Below are 19,789 nucleotides of genomic sequence, written 5' to 3'. Positions count from 1 at the left end.
GAGCAGCTGCTGTCACCTGAATAGCTGCTCTGCACGGCTCTACTCGGTTTGAGCTGCTCTGCGCATCCAAAGATACATCAAAGGTCATGAAGGGGTTAAATTCCCTCACTTTTGGGGAGCAGGAGGAAACTAGAGTGCCCAGAGGAATTAAAAGTATGTAGAGAACATGCAATTTCCGTGTAGATGGCTTCCCTCCTTGATATTTGAACCCAGGACAACAGCACATTGTCGGCAGGCCAAGTGGTTGCATTGGGGTCCAAGACCCAGAGGTGAGCTATGCCATTCTCGGGCATTCAAACTTCAAAAGTATATTTGTCCACGGGATACAGCTGAAGAAATTGCTGGAGCAGACAACAGTCAGTTTCTTGTGCCACCATTCAGCCTGTATGTCTGAGTTCTGACAGTTCGACCATGATGGTATATCGAAATCGCGGCTGCTTTAGAGCGCTTCAGTCTGTTCACAGCGTAGCCTGGAGCACAGCATTGTGCTCCCATGATTAGGTGAATATTTTTTTCTTAGGCTACTTTCAGACTTGCGTTACCAAGAGCAGCGCAGGACTGTCGCTTGCTCCGCCCCCCGGCCGTGTCCCCTCCGGTCAGCTCCTCCTAGGGGCGCATGACGCTGCATGGGACCTGCGTTCCCTATATTTAGCATTGGGTACGCAGGCCGTGCGCTGGTGCGCTTTTTCCATCGCATGTGCCGACGTGCGCCAAACACACTCTGTTGCATTTTGGTGTGCTCGGCGCAGTGCCAAAAGGGCACATGCACCGGCAAAAGCGCACCAGCACATGGCCTGCATTCCCAACGCTAAATATAGGGGACGCAGGTCGCATGCAGCGTCATGCGCCCCTAGGAGGAGCTGACCGGAAAGGGCGCGGCCGGGGCGGAGCTTAGCAGCGGCCCTGCACTGCGCTTGGTAAAGCAAGTCTGAAAGTAGCATTACTGTGTCAGTGCATTTTCTGTAACAGGAGGAGTGACACCATATATATTGGGGAGTAGTGTGGGGGAATTATACTGCATTTGGGGCACAGGTGGGGGATTGTGCTGTAGTGGGGGCATAGTTGGTGTATCATACTCTATTGGGGCACAGTGGGGGAATCATATCGTATATATTGGCACAGATGGTGCATCAGACTGTATCGGGGGGAACAGTGACAGCATCATACTATAATAGGAGGCCCTATTGGGGAATCCAACTGTAATGGGGTACCATGGAAGTGTCATAATGCTTTGGGAGGCATCATACTGTGTGGACACCATGAAAGGGATATTCTAGTGGGTGAAGACATTTATTGGGATCAATTAGGATTGGTTATTTTGTGGTGCCATGACCCTGCAGAATCCTTTTTTTTGGGAGGTGGAAGTTGAGGGCCATAATTTTCCCTGCTAACCCCAGAGCTACCTTGCTTCCACTTCTTTACATTGCAGCTTTGCTTTTTCATATTGACTGTTATACAGTATATCAGCCAAACCACGCACACATAGTACATGTCCAACGGAGGGCAACCCGCCTCAAATATATTGATGTAAATGAGAGAAATATTGAGGCTTTTCTTCAAGTATGTAAACTTTTCTGCACAATTATAAGCCACAGTGATAGTAGTTTTCTTTCTTCTCAGACCCACAAACCTGAATATAAAATTGATGGTGTGGTTCTAGGCAGCCAATCTATTTTTTCCTTGTGCAATTACAGCCATAAATCATCCTCTTCTCATTTGCACCACTTCTTTTGCATTAGGCTCAGTTTATTTCATTATTAAAATCAAATTTGAAATGTATTTTTGTAATTATTCCCAGCAATCATCTGAGCAATAATACATCGATAATGATAACGCTTCATCACAGATTCTCAGGTAGAGTAGAGGGAGCAGAAGTTTTATGCACGAATTGTGATTTGGCCTAACCTTGTCCTTGTGTTCTGTCTGGAGCAGTAATTTGTATTTGTATTTCATGCCTCATCTTTCACAAACCCACAGATTTGATTCTGTGTCACAATTTACATTTGCAGATACATTGTGATTGTCCTCAGTGTCAAGGTTAACACTGTGCAATCTGCATTATTCTTGTGCATAAATACAATACCTACATACCTAGGATGCTTGGTGGAGGAGCGCTGGCACTTACTTGATGCTACAATCTCATTGTATAGCATGGCTGATAAATATAAAGTTAGTTTTGCTGCTGGTAAAGGGCATTTAAAGGAAAACGGTCAGGTTAATTTTACTGCTGAAACTAGTGATGTAGCTGCATAGGGGCGAGTGTCGATGTATTCATAGGGCCCTATTCCTTACACTATGTAACATGAATTTTGTTCCCATGGATTAAATGTAATTTCTTAATTGGTTATATCTAGTGATGAGCGAGTATACTCGTTGCTTTGGTGTCCTCCGAGTATTTTGGCGTGCTCGGAGATTTAGGCTGTGTGCACACGCTGCGGATTAGGTGCGGATTCATCTGCGCGGATTTTGTAAAATCCGCAGGTGAAACCGCAGGTCAAAATACCTGCGATTTTACCTGCGGATTGCTCTGCAGTTTTGCCCTGCGTTTTTTCATCTCCTCAATGGAGGAGATGGCAAACCGCAGGAGAATCCGCAGAAAGAATTGACATGTCAATTCTTTCTGCGGATTGAAAACCGCAGATAATCCGCGCAGAAAATTCCGCACCGTCTGCACTGCGGTTTTTGATTCCCATAGGGAATCATGGTACTGTACACCGCAGCAAAAACTGCTGCGGGTCCGCAGCGGCCAAAACCGCTGCGGAACCGCAGCAAAATCCGCAGCGTGTGCACACAGCCTTAGTTTTCGTCTCTCAGCTGCATGATTTGTGACTGCTAGACAGCCTATATATATGTGTGGAATGCCTGTTTGTTAGGGAATTCCCACATGTATTCAGCCTGTCTACAAGTCACAAATCATGCAGCTGAGATGACGAAAACTAAATCTCCGAGCACACCAAAATACTCGGACACCCGAGCATGCTCAGGAAAACCCGAGCAACGAGTATACTCACTCATCACTAGTTATATCCTAAAAGCATGGAAAAAAGTATTAGCCTGCAAAAATATTGATTTTGCGGACAGGACATCAAAAAGTGGAAACTGGAATACTTTCTTTAATTACAAATGTTTGGGTTTAAGTCCATAATAAAAAGAAAATACAATATATTTCAAACCAATAATATATTTTAATCAAAATGCTACAAACTTATGAAAAGGAAAAGGATGAAAGCTTTGATTGGAGTGCTTCTTCAAAGACAAAAAATAAAGCGCATTTTTGATCTTGGGCAAAATTCATGAACCGCTAATGTGATGGCACGGGCAAAAATGATATTGAATACCACAAGACAAAAAAAAAAACCCAAAACCCGTAAATGATGAATCGGGTCCATCGACAAACAATGACAATCGATACACATGTTCAAGTAATTTCTAAGTTTGATTTCTCAGCGCTGCCACATTAGATTATTAATAAACCGGTATCATTTTTATCATTGCACTAGGATCTATATAGCCGTAACACTAGTTTAGTAAAATCATCCTGACATGTTTCAGAATTCTCATTTAAGAAAGCCAGAATAGTTTTACAAAATGCGAGAATTCAGAGACTCTAAGATTTACAAAGTGTGAAAACTCTTAGGCAGAGAATTCTGACTTTTTTTTTAAGTTTAACATTTTACTTTGGCAAAGATATAGTAAAAGGTAATGAAAACTGTAGGTCATATACAGAGCTTAGTTTGGGCCAGTATGAGGGGATTGGTAAAAGAGATGTAAGGAAGATTGAGAACGTTATTAAGTTAATGTAACGACTTAAGAGTTGCAGTCTCTGGGTGATTGGTAGGAAATCAATAGACAGACTGGCAGAGGAAGGCACGGAATCTGCCAGGCAGTTAAATACATATTTACTTTGGAAGTCATAGATGTGTCTTGTATTATTTTATTTATCTACACAGAGGTGTAAACAGCACACTTGTCTTCCTCGTCTTCGCGTAATTTTGACAAACATCAGCTTGTCAGAATAAATTGATTTTATATTCCTTCAGTGTTGTAAAGGTCATATCCGTGTTCTGCCTCAATCTTAAAAATCCTTAAGAGATTGCAAGTATAAAAGGAAGAGCGGAGCTCCTCTAAAATCTATTTTATTCTTAAGGGTCTTTCATTTTACTCATCAAAGAATTAATGACTTTTCTGCTGCAAAAACACCACTGAGTGCACTTTAAGATATGAAAGGTGACTGACTGTAGCAGTGGATATAAGGGTCAGTTTTATTTCTTGGTATTATAAATGATTGTTTTAATATTAAAAGGAAAGAATTATGTAAAAATAATTATGAAAATCACAATATTTTAAGGGTAACTGTGTTTTCAAGAAACTTTTCAGAATAAACTGTCCTATGTGTGTACATTAAGAGTAACACCGTGTGTGTGGCCATTGTATGACTTGTTTCCTGCTTTTTTACCAGTTTTCCCCTCTGCAGGCTCTTAATTTGCAATTTTGTGGGAGCTGATGGGAAGAGGCAAGCTTCTATCATCTCACCAATACGCATTTTGCCAGCACTTTTGCATGAAAAACTGTTAGCGCTTTCTTCATTGTTGAATGGAGTTCTATTAAAAACAACAGTAAAAACATAAGCCACAGAAATTATCGAAAAATGCCATTGAAAAATGTTGAAACAGTTCTCAGGAAAGTCCAAACAAAACTAGCAAAAGATGTTTCAGGAAAAAAAAAACAACAGCTTTTCCTGAAGCATCTTTCTCCAAAAAAACACGATGGGTTCACCTGCCTGAAAAAGACATCGTCTTTCACATATTCTTAATAGTTTTTGCTATTTTAATTTCTGGTATCTTTTTCTGATTCAGGGATTTGCTTCGGTGAAGTTTATAAAATTGATTTCTATTTGAGAAAAAACAGTTCCAGTAAATTAAATATCAATAGAAATAAAATAATTAAATTGATAATTTATAAAAAGTAAATAAATGACCAGTTGAGTTTTTATTGTTAATTGAACGCCTATAGTTGTTGACAACAAATTAGAAAGGCACTTGTAGAACAGACAATACTATGGAGTTTACTGATCACATTAATCAAGATTTTTTTTCAAGGTCTGCATATAGTTCGTTTTAATATACAGTTAAGACATATAAAGAAAATACATAATAATATATCTGCAACTTCTGGCTATTTTTTTCTTTTTGATAAAACATGGTTCCTATGTCTTTGCCAAGATCTGTTTTCCTTTTGTAAAATATTTTTGAATAAAGGCTACAAATATACTTAAAGGTGTATTCCCATCTCCAAGATCCTATCCCAATATGTAGTAGGTGTAATAATATTAGAAAATACCTCTAATTAGAAATGTAGTGTAGTTCTTCTGATTTGCTATGTTGCTTAACCAATTGCAGTAGATTAGGTTTCCATGGTTATGACCACTCATATAGTGACAGATAGTTTTTAGTGGTTGTAACCATGGATCTTGGAGATGGGAACCTGTCAGCAGTTTTGGCCGATAGTTGATACGGCCACTGCCTTTCAGAGCTTATCTACAGCATTCTATACTGCTGTAGATAAGCCTCCGACCTGAAAGATGAGAAAAATAAGTTTTATTATACTCACCCGGGGGGGCAGTCCAGTCCAAAGGGTGTTGCTGGTCCGAGTCCGGTGCCTCCCATCTTCTTGCGATGCCGCCTTCCTGCTTGCTCCATGGCTCCCTGGCATCATGCTCCTGAGCAGGCGTATTTATCTGCCCTGTTAAGGGCAGACCAAAGTAGTGCTGTGCGCAGATGCCCGGAAAGGTTAGAGAGGCCCAGCGCCTGCGCACTGCAGTACTTTGCTCTGCTCTCAACAGGGCAGAGAAGTGCACCTGCGCAAGAGCGCGATACCCGGGAGCCATGATGAAAGCAGGAGGGCGGCGTTGCAAGAAGATGGGAGGTGCCAGACCCGGACCTGCAACACCTATCAGACCGGACCGCCCCCGGGTGAGTATAATAACTTATTTTTCTTCACTTGCAGGTCAGATCAAGGGCTTATCTACAGTATTATAGAATGCTGTAGAAAAGCGCTGAAAGGCAGTGGCCGTATCTTATATCAGAAAAAACTGCTGACAGGTTCCCTTTAATTGCTGCCATTTTAATCTATTTCCTCCACTGGTAATATGTATGGTCTCTTATACAAAACTGATTAAAGTAAGAAGTAAGATATCACAGTAAATGTAAGATGCCAACATCTGCTTGTTCTTATCTGGATTTCATGGCTATTTAATATCAAAGTCTCGGTTGGTTGTACTTAGCAGATAAGGTTTTATACTGCACTGAACAAATACATAACATAGATAATTCTGTATTTATTGGAAGTTCACATGTAAATGTTATATTTTCAGCTCCATTTTTAGTAATTTAATAAAGAAATAAAATATAAATGTGTGAATCAGTAAAAATGGGTGATTAAAATGACATTCCAACTAAAACTCACTCTGCCATATTCATCATGAGAAGCTTCAGGATATATAGTAATAAAATAAATTATGCTGCAATATATTATGTAATGATAACAGTGTTGAATGGTGCTCTGAATAGTTGTCACTTCTTTATTTAAACAAAGAGATAGTTTGCATAATTATCATTGCTCCATAATTTAAAGGGAATGTGCTATAAGAAAATTATCTTTTTTTTTATTGGATATTATAATCTGTAATATCATAAATATTGCAAATTTCACATTGGCTACCGGGGCTATTTTAAACTCATAGTTACTGTCTATAGGAGAGTTTTTAGCCGCTTAAATATATTAACAGGCAAAATTACAATTATCATTAGTAACACTACGTTCACAATAAATTATTTCATAGCAGACCTTGATTCCCTTAAATTTAAAATGACCTGTGCACCCACTCATTTGGTGTTTTAATATAAAATATATGGTCTGAGTCAGTTTATTGCTGCTAATGTACATGTTGATTTCTTGTCAGAATTTTAAGAATTTAGAAAAGCCCCGTGACGGATCGCACAGGGGAAGGAGGTGTCAATTTTGCTCACCTCGGGGGAGGGGAGAGAAGGACCCAGCAAGGATCGTCTCTCTGGTGCCACCACTTGCCCCAGGTCAGTCAGGAAACTGCACCGAGGGCAAATAGTCGCTCGTACCGATAAGGCTTCCCTTATCGGTACGAGTTATTGAGGCGCTCCCAGTGAGGGGGGTATGCATCACTAGACCAGGCTGGGAATATATATAAACCTCCCAGCCATCACTGCCAGAGTTCCTCACTAACAGTATGGTATGCTGCCACCAGTTCATCGTTCAACATAAGTCCCGTCCGACAACAGGCTTTTATCAGGTCAGAAACCAACCCGGGTAGCGTACAATTGACCAACTGAGTGTGCGGACATGGGGATTCATAAAAGAGCAGCCCAAGATTAATTTTATATTTAATCACTGAAAATATGCACTAGAAATATACAGGTATATATTTACAAGAAGAATATACAGGTATACAATCAGGAGTGTAGTACAAGGATAGGGTATAGATAGGTTGCAATTACCATGTTATGTAGCATGTGACCACAGGGAGGCACTGATGGATTACAGGTCCAAATCTTAGTTATGTTGTTTTCCTGGCTGCATCAACTAGCATATCCTCCTGCCAGTAGAAAAAACTCAGTCCAAAATGGGGGTCTGCCTTATATCTCCTGGGCTGCTCCCTCCCACACTCTGCGCCCACCCCTGGGTTTGTGCAGCTTCTCTCTTCCCACATCGGAGAGTATGATTTTCTGCCTAGAACTGTGGAGGCTCATAAATTTCTGTCCAAAGCTTTGAATGAAATGGCAGTGATGCCACTGGATTCTGCTGGATTTTATCTGCGCATAGAGACTAAATGTGCCTAACGTATATAATTCCTGGTGGCTAAGCTTTCTAACTCCATAACACAGGGTTCTGGAGGTGGTTAAATGGTATGAGCATGTGGGGGAAGGAATGCTGATTCCGATTATTTGCTCGGCTAGTCTCAGAGATATTGCATTCTGTTATTATAGGTCATTTTCCAGATTCAATACCTCAGATCCTTGCTGTGACCTGTAGTGTGTTAGTTAGATAAAAGAAATCTAGTTTGGCTGTAGCTGCACTAGAACTCAAACTCTTGTGCTAATTGCTGGTCGCCTGAGCTTCAAAGAGCTTGTTCTTGCATTTTTAATTAAAGAAAAACATTGCATTACTTTTTATGGCCTGGGGGAACGCCTCGGTGGGGGCACATTCCATGAGGGAGATCTCCATCGTCCCTCACAAGCCCTATTGGCTAGATAGAGAATTACCAAATTTCTATATTCTTTATAAAGATTGTCAATTGAAAAACACATAACATATAAAAAGTACATTTAACATACAAACCAAATATAAATAGTAGATCATTTTATGATCACAAATTAATTTAAAAAAACATTAAAAGGTATCTGTACATGATTTTATGTGATTATTTGGTCTCTTTGTCCTTTAGTCCATACATGATTGCAGAACTTGAAATTCCTGGGCCTCAATTTGCAAAACCTATTACAGGACCCCCAAATATTTTGTGTCCTTTTTCAATAATCTTGTCTTGTTATTGGCTAGGGTGGTAAGGGTGTGATTACTAAATCTGCACCCTTTTAGATACATAAAACTGTAAAAGACAGTCACAAAAGATGTAACCTCAACTGCCTTAGTCTCTATTCATGCCATATTTGTTAGGGTCGGCGGAACGCACCAGATATAAATAATAGGGGGTGCGTTCGCCGCCCGGGGTCCACCGTGCGGTAGGTGACAAGACCGCTGCTGAGTAATGGCGAATGCACCAAAAGGTGAAGTACTGCGCTCGGGTTAACGTCACCCGAACACTAAGAGCGGCTCTGTTCACACACAGAGTCGCTAACACAAAAGACTTATGAGGACGCTGGCCCTGTTCACTTCACAGGCTAACCAGCGAGTGACATTGCAAACGCAGACGCCAAGGACGCTGCTACTGCAGCGCGGCAATTACTATGGCCGCTGAACGACGGCGCCGGAATGACCGAGCACCGTCGGACGCTAGTGTGCAGTGCAGGAGGCACAGTGGCGTGTAGCTTGCCACAATCTGGAGCTGACTACCCAACAATCTGTCACCATTCGTAATAACCGAGGGAAGGGGTTTCAAATAAGTCAGCCACCAGTCCATGCATCCATCACCATACACACACAGCATAATATGCTACACTAGCGCATGGCCGAGCCGCCATGCGGGCTTTTTATAGCCATGCGCTTCCGGGACCTTCCAGTACTATATGAAGGACCAATCAGATCCGACATAGGACCTGCACATGTGATCCCTGCTCTCCACTGAGAAGACAAGTTGCGGGCATGCCCAGTAGCACGGCACGAGGACTTAGCCTCCGGAGCAGTTCCCTGCAAAGCAGGTTGCGCCACCATTGCTGCACCAGAGATGGCAGCAACATCCAGGCTCACAGAACAAGTCTGAGGGAAATGCCTGGTTCGCCGAGAATGCTGAGCAGGAGTCCGAGCGGTCGGAGGAGAATGGGAGACCGCAGGATGTCTGGCTCTGGATTCCCGCTGTGCAGTGCCAGGAATCCGATGCCTAACATTACCCCCCTCCTATGGCCCCCTCCCCTCTGAGCACCACCGCGCTCAGGAGCGGTGCGTGAATGTTTTCCACCGGCTCCCAGGTCCGAGCCTCGGGACCATGACCCTTCCAGTCCACCAAATAAAATTTTTTGCCACGGACAAACCTGCGCCCCACGATGGCGTTAACCTCAAACTCGTCAGACGATAAGTCTGATGATCCGGCAGATGGCTCGGAAAACCGGGCCATGTGAACTGGTTTGAGGAGGGACACATGGAACACGTCCGAGATGGCCAAATGTGGAGGAAGAGCCAGGCGGTAGACCACCGAGCTAAGTCGCTCAAGGACCTTAAATGGTCCAATGTATCGTGGCGCGAACTTGGGCGACTCAACCCGCAGTTTAATGTTTCGGGTGGAGAGCCATACCATGTCGCCAGGGGAGAAGCTTGGAGCCGGACGCCGGTGTGCGTCAGCGGAGATCCTCATTCTCTCCTTGGAGGCTCGGATAGCATCCTGGGTGCGATCCCAAATGTCACGTGCCTCCACCGCCCAGTCTGCCACCCTGGAGTCGGTGGAAGACACGGGCATGGGCACAGGGACGCGCGGATGCTGACCGTAATTTAGGAGGAATGGGGTTTGACCGGTGGAGTCGGCCACAGCATTGTTCAACGCGAACTCTGCCCACGGCAGCAAGGATGCCCAGTCGTCCTGTCTGGCCGAGACAAAATGTCGAAGATATTTTATCAGGGTCTGGTTGGCTCTCTCTACCAACCCATTCGTCTCGGGATGATAGGCCGAGGAGAGATTCAGCTCAATGCTGAGTAGAGAACAGAGCTCTCTCCAAAAACGGGACAAAAACTGAGGGCCACGGTCACTGACAATCTTGTCCGGCATGCCGTGCAGGCGGAAAACATGCTTGATGAACAAGACTGCCAGGCCCCGCGCTGAAGGTAACCGGGAGAGAGGTACCAAGTGCACCATCTTAGAGAAATGGTCGGTGACAACCCAAATGACCGTGCTGCCGCTGGACTTGGGTAGCCCCACCACAAAGTCCATACCGACCATCTCCCAGGGCCTGTCTGCTATCGGCAGAGGAAAAAGAAGCCCAGCGGGCCACTGCCGAGAGGACCTATTCCGGGCGCAAGAGACGCACGCCTCAATATAGTCCTTGACGTCACGGGCCATATGTGGCCACCAGTACGTCCTCGCCAAAAGCTCAGAGGTCCGTTTTGTCCCAAAGTGTCCACCCACTCTGGACGAATGGGCCCAAGAGAGGACCTCCGGTCGCAGATGGGCAGGGACAAATGTCTTGCCCGGAGGTACTGACTCAAGGGCAACCGGAGCCACAGTCCTCAGGCTCTCAGATGGGACGATCAGCCGAGGCTCCTCCTCCTCTTCCTCCGATGAAACCACGGAGCGGGAGAGAGCATCGGCCCGGACGTTCTTCTCCCCGGAGAGAAAGTGGAGGGTGAAATGGAACCGGGAAAAGAACAAAGACCATCTGGCCTGGCGAGAGTTTAGCCGCTGGGCTGTTTGTAAATATACCAAGTTTTTGTGGTCGGTGAACACCTGGAAAGGGTGGCGAGCCCCCTCCAGGAGGTGTCTCCACTCCGAGAAGGCCAACTTCATCGCTAGCAACTCCCTGTCCCCGATGGCATAATTCCTCTCCGCCGGTGTGAAGGTCTTGGAGAAAAAGAAGCATGGATGCTTCCGACCTTGCATGTCCTTCTGGAACAGGACCGCTCCAGCACCGACGGAAGAGGCATCCACTTCCAGAATGAAGGGCTTGTCTACATCGGGGCGATGTAGAATGGGAGCACTAGCGAAATGGGACTTAATGGTGGAGAAGGCCTTGGAGACCGGTTCTGACCACAACTTGGGATTTGCACCCTTCTTGGTGAGGGCTACCAAGGGTGCTACCAAAGTCGAGAAGTGGGGAATGAATTGGCGATAATAGTTTATGAACCCCATAAAGCGCTGCACCGCTTTGAGAGAATGAGGTTCCTGCCAATCCATCACCGCCTGTAGCTTGGCAGGATCCATGGCCAATCCCTGGGCGGAGATGATATAGCCCAGGAAAGGCAAGGACTCCTGCTCAAACACACACTTCTCCAACTTGGCATAGAGGGAGTTCGCCCGCAGGCGATCGAAGACTTTGCAAACCTCTCTCCGGTGGGAGTCAATATCTGGAGAGTAGATGAGAATATCATCCAGATAGACTACAACCGAGGTGGTAAGCATATCCCGGAAGATATCGTTTACAAAGTCTTGGAAGACGGCCGGGGCATTGCAGAGGCCGAAGGGCATCACCAGGTATTCATAGTGCCCGTCTCTGGTGTTAAATGCCGTCTTCCATTCATCCCCATCACGGATGCGAATCATGTTGTAAGCCCCCCGCAGGTCAAGTTTGGTAAATACCCTCGCTCCTCGTAGCCTATCAAACAGTTCTGATATCAGGGGCAGTGGATACTTATTCTTAACGGTGATGGCGTTAAGACCCCTGTAATCAATGCAAGGACGTAGTTCCCCACTCTTCTTCTGGACGAAGAAGAATCCCGCCCCCGCTGGTGACACTGACTTCCTAATGAATCCTCTTGCCAGATTCTCCCTGATATATTGAGACATGACCTCAGTCTCTGGGAGAGATAGGGGATAGACTCGACCCCGAGGTGGCTCAGCACCAGGCAAGAGGTCAATAGGACAGTCATAGGAGCGATGCGGTGGAAGGGTCTCCGCCGCCTTTTTGGAGAACACGTCTGCATACTGTCGATAGTGTTTGGGGAGCGAGGAGAGATCAGCGGGAACCTCGGTGGAGGCAACCTGAACGCACTCCCTCAGACATCTACCCTCACATGATTTACTCCACCCAATAATCCTCCCTGAGGACTACTCTATATGGGGGGAGTGATACCGCAGCCAGGGAACCCCTAGAAGTACTTGGTCAATACCCTCGGGCATGACGAGGAGGGATATCGTCTCCTGATGAGACTGGGCCACTGAGAGTACTAAGGGAACGGTCTGGTGAGTTATCTGTGAGGGTAGGGTAGTGCCGTTCACCACTCTGACGGTGACTGGTGTAGACATCATAACCAGGGGTATAGCGTGCCGTTGGGCGAAGGCTGACGACATAAAATTGCCCTCTGCCCCGGAATCCACGCAAACCTCCACCGCCAGAGTGGAAGAATCAAACCCAAGAGTCCCCTTAAAGGACAGCTTGGAGGAAAACGTCGCTGACTCTAGTGCGCCGCCTCCTACGGCCACTAGGCGCGAGCGTTCTCCCTGCTGCTGTGGGCACCGGTTGGCACGGTGACCGGACTGCCGACAAATATGACAGCTCACAGGAGCTCGAGCGGACCGGAGCCTAGATCCCTCACGGGAAGCCCCCTGACGCTCGGACGCCCGATCGGAAGATTCCAGAGGTCTAGAAAAACAAGGTGCCAACCTAAACCTCTGCCTACACTGGTCCCGCTCCAACCTTCGCTCGGTAAAGCGAAGATCTATTCGGGTGGAGACAGTGATAAGCTACTCCAGTGTAGCGGGAATCTCCCTGGTGGCCAGAGCGTCCTTCACATGGCCAGCCAAACCTCTCCAGAATGCCGGAATGAGGACCTTATCTGGCCACTCTCATTCTGAGGCCAGCGTCCGGAACTGGATGGCGAAGTTACTGACCATGGACGAGCCCTGTGATAATGCCAGCAGCCGGAGCGCGGTGTCAAGGGTGACTCGTGGTCCCAGGAAGACCTGTTTCAGCGTGTCTAAGAACCGCGAGACACACTGCACCACATGATCACCACGCTCCCACAGCGGTGTGGCCCACTCCAAAGCCCTGCCCGACAGAAGGGAAATGATAAATCCCACTTTAGCCCGCTCAGAGGGGAATCGGGCGGCCAGCAGCTCCAACTGTATAGAGCACTGGCTTACGAAACCCCTACAAGCAGCACTATCACCCGAGAACTTTTCGGGCAGCGGGAGGTGGGACAAAGTCGGGACAGGGATGGCTGTGGTCACACGGGAGGCAGCCTCTGTGGCTGCCTGAACAGCGACTGCAGTAACATCCGCAGCTGAGGCTGAACGCTCAAGAGCCGCCAACCTGCCCTGCAGCTGCCGGATGTACTGCAGCAGTCGCTGTTCATCCACCATTACTAGCCAGACCCTGGCGCTAGTGTAATGTTAGGGTCGGCGGAACGCACCAGATATAAATAGGGGGTGCGTTCGCCGCCCGGGGTCCACCGTGCGGTAGGTGACAAGACCGCTGCTGAGTAATGGCGAATGCACCAAAAGGTGAAGTACTGTGCTCGGGTTAACGTCACCCGAACGCTAAGAGTGGCTCTGTTCACACACAGAGTCGCTAACACAAAAGACTTATGAGGACACTGGCCCTGTTCACTTCACAGGCTAACCAGCGAGTGACGTTGCAAACGCAGACGCCAAGGACGCTGCTACTGCAGCGCAGCAATTACTATGGCCGCTGAACGACGGCGTCGGAATGACCGAGCACCGTCGGACGCTAGTGTGCAGTGCAGGAGGCACAGTGGCGTGTAGCTTGCCACAATCTGGAGCTGACTACCCAACAATCTGTCACCATTCGTAATAACCGAGGGAAGGGGTTTCAAATAAGTCAGCCACCAGTCCATGCATCCATCACCATACACACACAGCATAATATGCTACACTAGCGCATGGCCGAGCCGCCATGCGGGCTTTTTATAGCCATGCGCTTCCGGGACCTTCCAGTACTATAGGAAGGACCAATCAGATCCGACATAGGACCTGCACATGTGACCCCTGCTCTCCACTGAGAAGACAAGTTGCGGGCATGCCCAGTAGCACGGCACGAGGACTTAGCCTCCGGAGCAGTTCCCTGCAAAGCAGGTTGCGCCACCATTGCTGCACCAGAGATGGCAGCAACATCCAGGCTCACAGAACAAATCTGAGGGAAATGCCTGGTTCGACGAGAATGCTGAGCAGGAGTCCGAGCGGTCGGAGGAGAATGGGAGACCGCAGGATGTCTGCCTCTGGATTCCCACTGTGCAGTGCCAGGAATCCGACGCCTAACAATATTGTCATGTGTCTGGTTCGAATCCTTGAGTGTAATGCTGCTGCAATGCAGTATAGCACAACCTCCACCAGGGGTGCTGGTGAGGGAAGAGAGGTTGCACACACAGCTCAGCAGCAGCTCAGGCACCAACAGGTGGCGAAAGAGTGGTCAGGCGGGCCGAGTCCGAAACAGTCAGGAAAAACAGGACCAGAGGTAAAAGCAATACACATGGTCAAATACAAGCCAGAAGTCAGAGCCGGACGGGAGCATAGATAACAGTGACATATGACAGTCAAACAGGTCAGAAGACGAGCAGGGTCACATACCAAGGGGTTCCAGTACAGGAAGCAAACATTAAGACAAGCGGAGTGGCAGGAAAGGGAAGTCACAGGATCAGAGTAAATGGGCAGAGGACAAAACACGGTATCAAGGGGTCAGCTGCCAAAGCCTGGGAGCATGAACTATCACTGACATTGGTCTGCAGGCCATAGCAGACTGAAATAGCCACACAGAACCAAAAATGAGGTAGAGAAGGTTGAACTATGCATGACCAGACTGGGGTGAAAATAACAAGAAGCAAACCCTGACCTGAAACATGACAGTACCACTCTCTCAATTGGGGCCACCAGACCCCCAGGTTTACCTGGATAATGAGCGTGAAAGGCCCAGACAAACCGACCACATGGACCGAACGCAGGACCATAACCCTTCCAATGGACCAAATACTGAAAAGAACGGTGGAGCATACGAGAATCCACAACCTGTTCCACCTCATACTTGGTCTGCCCATCCACCACAACAGGTGGCGGGTGCGAGGGAGACTCACCTGTGGATGTCACATATGACTTCAGAAGCGCCTTATGGAACACATTGGGGATCCGCAGCGATGAAGGCAATCGCAGGCGAAAGGCCACAGGAATAACCACCTCTATAATTTCATAAGGACCAAAAAACTTAGGACCCAACTTAGCAGAAGGAATCCTCAACCTTATAGTCTTGGTGGACAACCATACCTTATCCCCAACTTGGAAAGCCAGCCCCACCGAACGTCGTTTATCTGCAAAAAATGTATACTTGCCCTGAGCCTCCCCAATGTTTTTTCTGAACCTCCCTCCAGATCTCCCCCAACCGCAGAAAGGCCGAATCAGCCCCTGGACACCCCGAATCCAGCTGGGAAAACTAACCAAAGTGAGAGTGAAACCCATAGTTGCAAAAGAACGGGGAAGTACTAGTGGACTGATTGACACGATTATTAGAAGCAAATCTGCCATGGGCACCGAAGAGCACCAATCATCCTCTCTAGATGTGGCAAGACACCCCAATATCTGTTCCAAAGACTGATTGGTCCTTTCAGTCTGATCATTGGTCTCGGGATGATAGGCCGATGAAAAGGTTAGACTGATACCCAGCGTTTTACAAAAGGACCTCCTGAATTTCGACACAAATTGCACCCGTCTATCAGACACCACACTGACAGGCACACCATGCAATTAGATCACATGCTCAATGAATAGTTTTGATAGAGTCTCAGCAATAGGAAAACCTGCCAATGGTACAAAATGTGCCTGTTTACTGAACCTATCTGTTAGGCGTCGGATTCCTGCAGCGACACAACAGGAATCCAGAGCCTCACATGCTGCTCTGCAGCAAGCCATTCCTGAGACTAAGTCCCTCTGCCGCTCCACTGAGCATGCTCATGAGACGATCTCCCATTGGAGGTTGGGAGTCACATGCTCAGGTCCTTCCCCAGATTTGATTGGTCCATCTCAGAGATCTGGAAGGCCATGCGCTGGTATAAACTTTACTTGCTAGATGTGTGAATGGTGATGGATGTATGATTCTGGTGACTGACTTATTATGATTACCCTCCCTCTGATATTACGCATGTGGATAGGGAACTAGAGACAATGTCAGCGCCAGTCAGTGGCAAGCCATAGGCCACTGTGCATACCGCAACTCTACACTAGCGTTCGATTGTGTCACGTCTCACGGCACTATTGTATAGCGACTGTGTTTGCCGCCGCGCTGCAGTCAGCAGCACTTACCGGTGTCCGCGGTAGCGACGCTGCACGCATGGTAGGTCTAGACAGACACCGACCTCAGCATTGGGCCCGTGTCCTGTGACCGGATACTGTGCGTGCAATTTCGCTGAGACCTGTGAGTCTAACAGGCTCGGCGTTTATGTTTATGTTACAGCACCTCTGTGAGCTAACAGAGTCCGCTCAGCGCACATCGGATGGCGTTTAACCCGTGCGCGTTATACCGCCATATAGCGCGTCTGCCATTATTCAGCAGCAGTGTTAACACCTTCTGCACAGTGGACCCCGAGTGGCGAACGCACTTTATTATTTATTTAGTGCGTTCCGCCGTTCCTAACACTATCAACAACTACCCAGATCATGGTTTTGCCATTAGAGGGGGGAAAATTGGTGATAAAATCCATGGACAGATGAGTCCACGGTCTGTCTGGAATTGGCAGTGGCACCAATTCCCTGGCCGGCCATTTATGGGAGGTTTTAGCGCAGACACAATTTTCACAGGAGGACACAAACCCAGTGATGTCAGAAGCCAACGAGGGCCACCAAAACAGCCTAGCGATGGCTTTACACGTGGCCAAGATTCCAGGATGCCCACTCAGAGCCGAGTCTTGGAACTCCCGAAGCACCCTTAACCGATACTGGACAGGCACGGAGAACTTATTATTAGGTACGTATGGAGGAGCAAGAGATTGGGCCTCACAAATCTCCCACTCCAATGCCGAGGAAACCACAGCTACCACCACTCCATGCTGAAGAATAGAGGAAGGAGGTTCAGAAGATGATATTGGATCCAGGCTGCAAGATAAGGCATCAGCCTTCACATTCTTGGACCCCGGTCTGAAAGTGATTGAAAACTGAAATCTGGAAAATAAGTGACCACCTCGCCTGTCTCAGGATTAGACATTTGGCGGACTTGATGTAGGACAGGTTCATGCTGTCATTACGGATCAACAGAACCTGTCCTACATCGAACACGTCCTACATCGATACAATGGACAGCCCCCTCCAAAAAATCCCTCCATTCTTCAAACGCCAATTTATTGGCCAATAACTCCCGGTAACCCACATCATAATTCCTTTCAGCAGAGGAAATTTTTTTAGAAAAGAAGGGCACAGGGTCTCAAGTTAGTTAATTTGGTGGGCCCCTGGGACAACACCACCCCCACTCCCATGTCCGAGGCATCCACCTCCACGATAAATGGTTTAGACAAATCAGGTTGAACCAGCATGGTGGCGGACATGAAACAGTTTTTGTTTTTTAAAATGTCGCCACAGCTGGAACTGACCAATTTTTTAGATCAGCCCCCTTACAAGTTAAATCAGTGAGGGGTTTAACCACCTGGGAAAACCCTTTGATGAATTTTCTATAGTAATTAGCGAAGCCCAGAATATGTTGTATGAAAAAGAACAAAAGGGATGGCACTCACCGTTCTGAAGAAGTGAATTTATTTTCAGATAAAAAGCATGGGCTCGGGAGAGATGTGTGAACTGTGGACAAAGGCCGTTTCACACCAACTGCGCTTCAACGGGTCCAGGACCCATAATTTTATTCAATTCTCGAAAATCGAGGCATGGGTGTAAACCACCATCCTTTTTCTTAACAAAAAAGAACCCCGCCGCCATGGGAGAAACAGATGGCCGAATGTGCGCTTTAAGAAGGCTGCTCGCTCAGGGCCGGAGAGATTGTACTGGCAGGCTTTGGGCAATTTGGCACCAGGAAGAAGATCAACAGCAAAATCGAATGGGTAGTGTGATGGTAGAACCTCAGCCTCCTGAAAGTCTTTCTGGTACTCCGGAATACACTCCAGACTGACAGATAGCTGTTATGAACGGGTAGCAGAGGAGAAAATAAAAAACAACACAAGCTAAGTCTCAGAAAACCAAAGAGGTTGGTAACTATGCAGACTGCAGATCCCTGATTCTAACCACACAACTAGTAGCAGTCGTGGAGCATTCCTACGTTGGTCCTAGACGCCTCATCACAACCGGAGAGCTACATAAGCCTAAAGCAGGAAAAGAGGAAAACTAACTGCCCCAGAGAAGACCCCAAAGGAAAGACAGCCCCCCCACATGTATTGACGGTGAAAAAAGATGAAAACACACACAAAGGCAGGAAAACAGGCTGAGCAAAGGATGGGGCCCGACTAACTAGAAAGGACAAGAAAGGAAAGACACTGTCTGCAGTCTGCCAAAAAACCCTACAAAATGTCCAACACAACTGATAGAAAAATTAACCCTGAAGTCACTAGACTTCTCCCACTATATCAGCACTCTGAGATATTCTGAGACAGAGCATAAAGAGGCCAATCTAACAAGGGACAAAAAAAAGGCAATTTGGCAAATAAGAGTGGAAATTCAGCACAGCCCAGCCGGGCTGGCTGACCACAAAAAAAACTGAAAAGAACGACAAGAGCAAGTGTGAACATTAGCAAAAAAAAAGACTTATCTTGAAAGACTGGAACAGAGCTGAGTCCTAAACCTGAGAGGCAGACTGAATCACCAGCAACAGGATAGGGCATCGGCTGTCTTATATCCAGTCTGATACTCCAGAGATCAAATCATTATCTTCTTCATCAGGTGGCAGCTCACTACCACTTAAACCAACCTCACTACCTCCCGTCACCACCAGAGGGAGAACGGAAGGGGAACGCTCAACTGGGGGAGCAGAAAATGAGATCATAACAGTACCCCCCTTGAGGAGGGGTCACCGAACCCTCATCCATGCCACCAGGCCGATCAGGATGGGCCCGGTGAAAAGCACGAACCAATTTATTGGCATGAATATCAAAGGCAGAGACCCAAGAATTATCCTCCTCGCCATAACCCTTCCATTTGACCAAATACTGGAGTCTCCGTCTAACCAAACGAGAATCCAATATTTTCTCTACCTCATATTCCATATTGCCTTTAACCAACACAGGGTCAGGAGATGCCACCACAGGAACTACTGGCTCAACAAACCTCTTCAACAGTGATTTGTGAAATACGTTATGGATTTTGAACGTAACTGGAAGAGCCAATCGAAAAGAAACAGGATTAAGAATCTCCAAAATCCTATAAGGTCCAATAAATCTTGGCTTAAATTTTGGAGATGCAACCTTTATAGGAATATTCTTAGACGACAACCAAACCATATCACCC

Source organism: Dendrobates tinctorius, unplaced genomic scaffold (genome assembly GCF_039654945.1).
Source record: "Dendrobates tinctorius isolate UK_male_01 unplaced genomic scaffold, ASM3965494v1 ptg000016l, whole genome shotgun sequence".
Classification (NCBI taxonomy): Eukaryota; Metazoa; Chordata; class Amphibia; order Anura; family Dendrobatidae; genus Dendrobates; species Dendrobates tinctorius.
Note: the sequence above shows the minus strand (reverse complement) of the source record.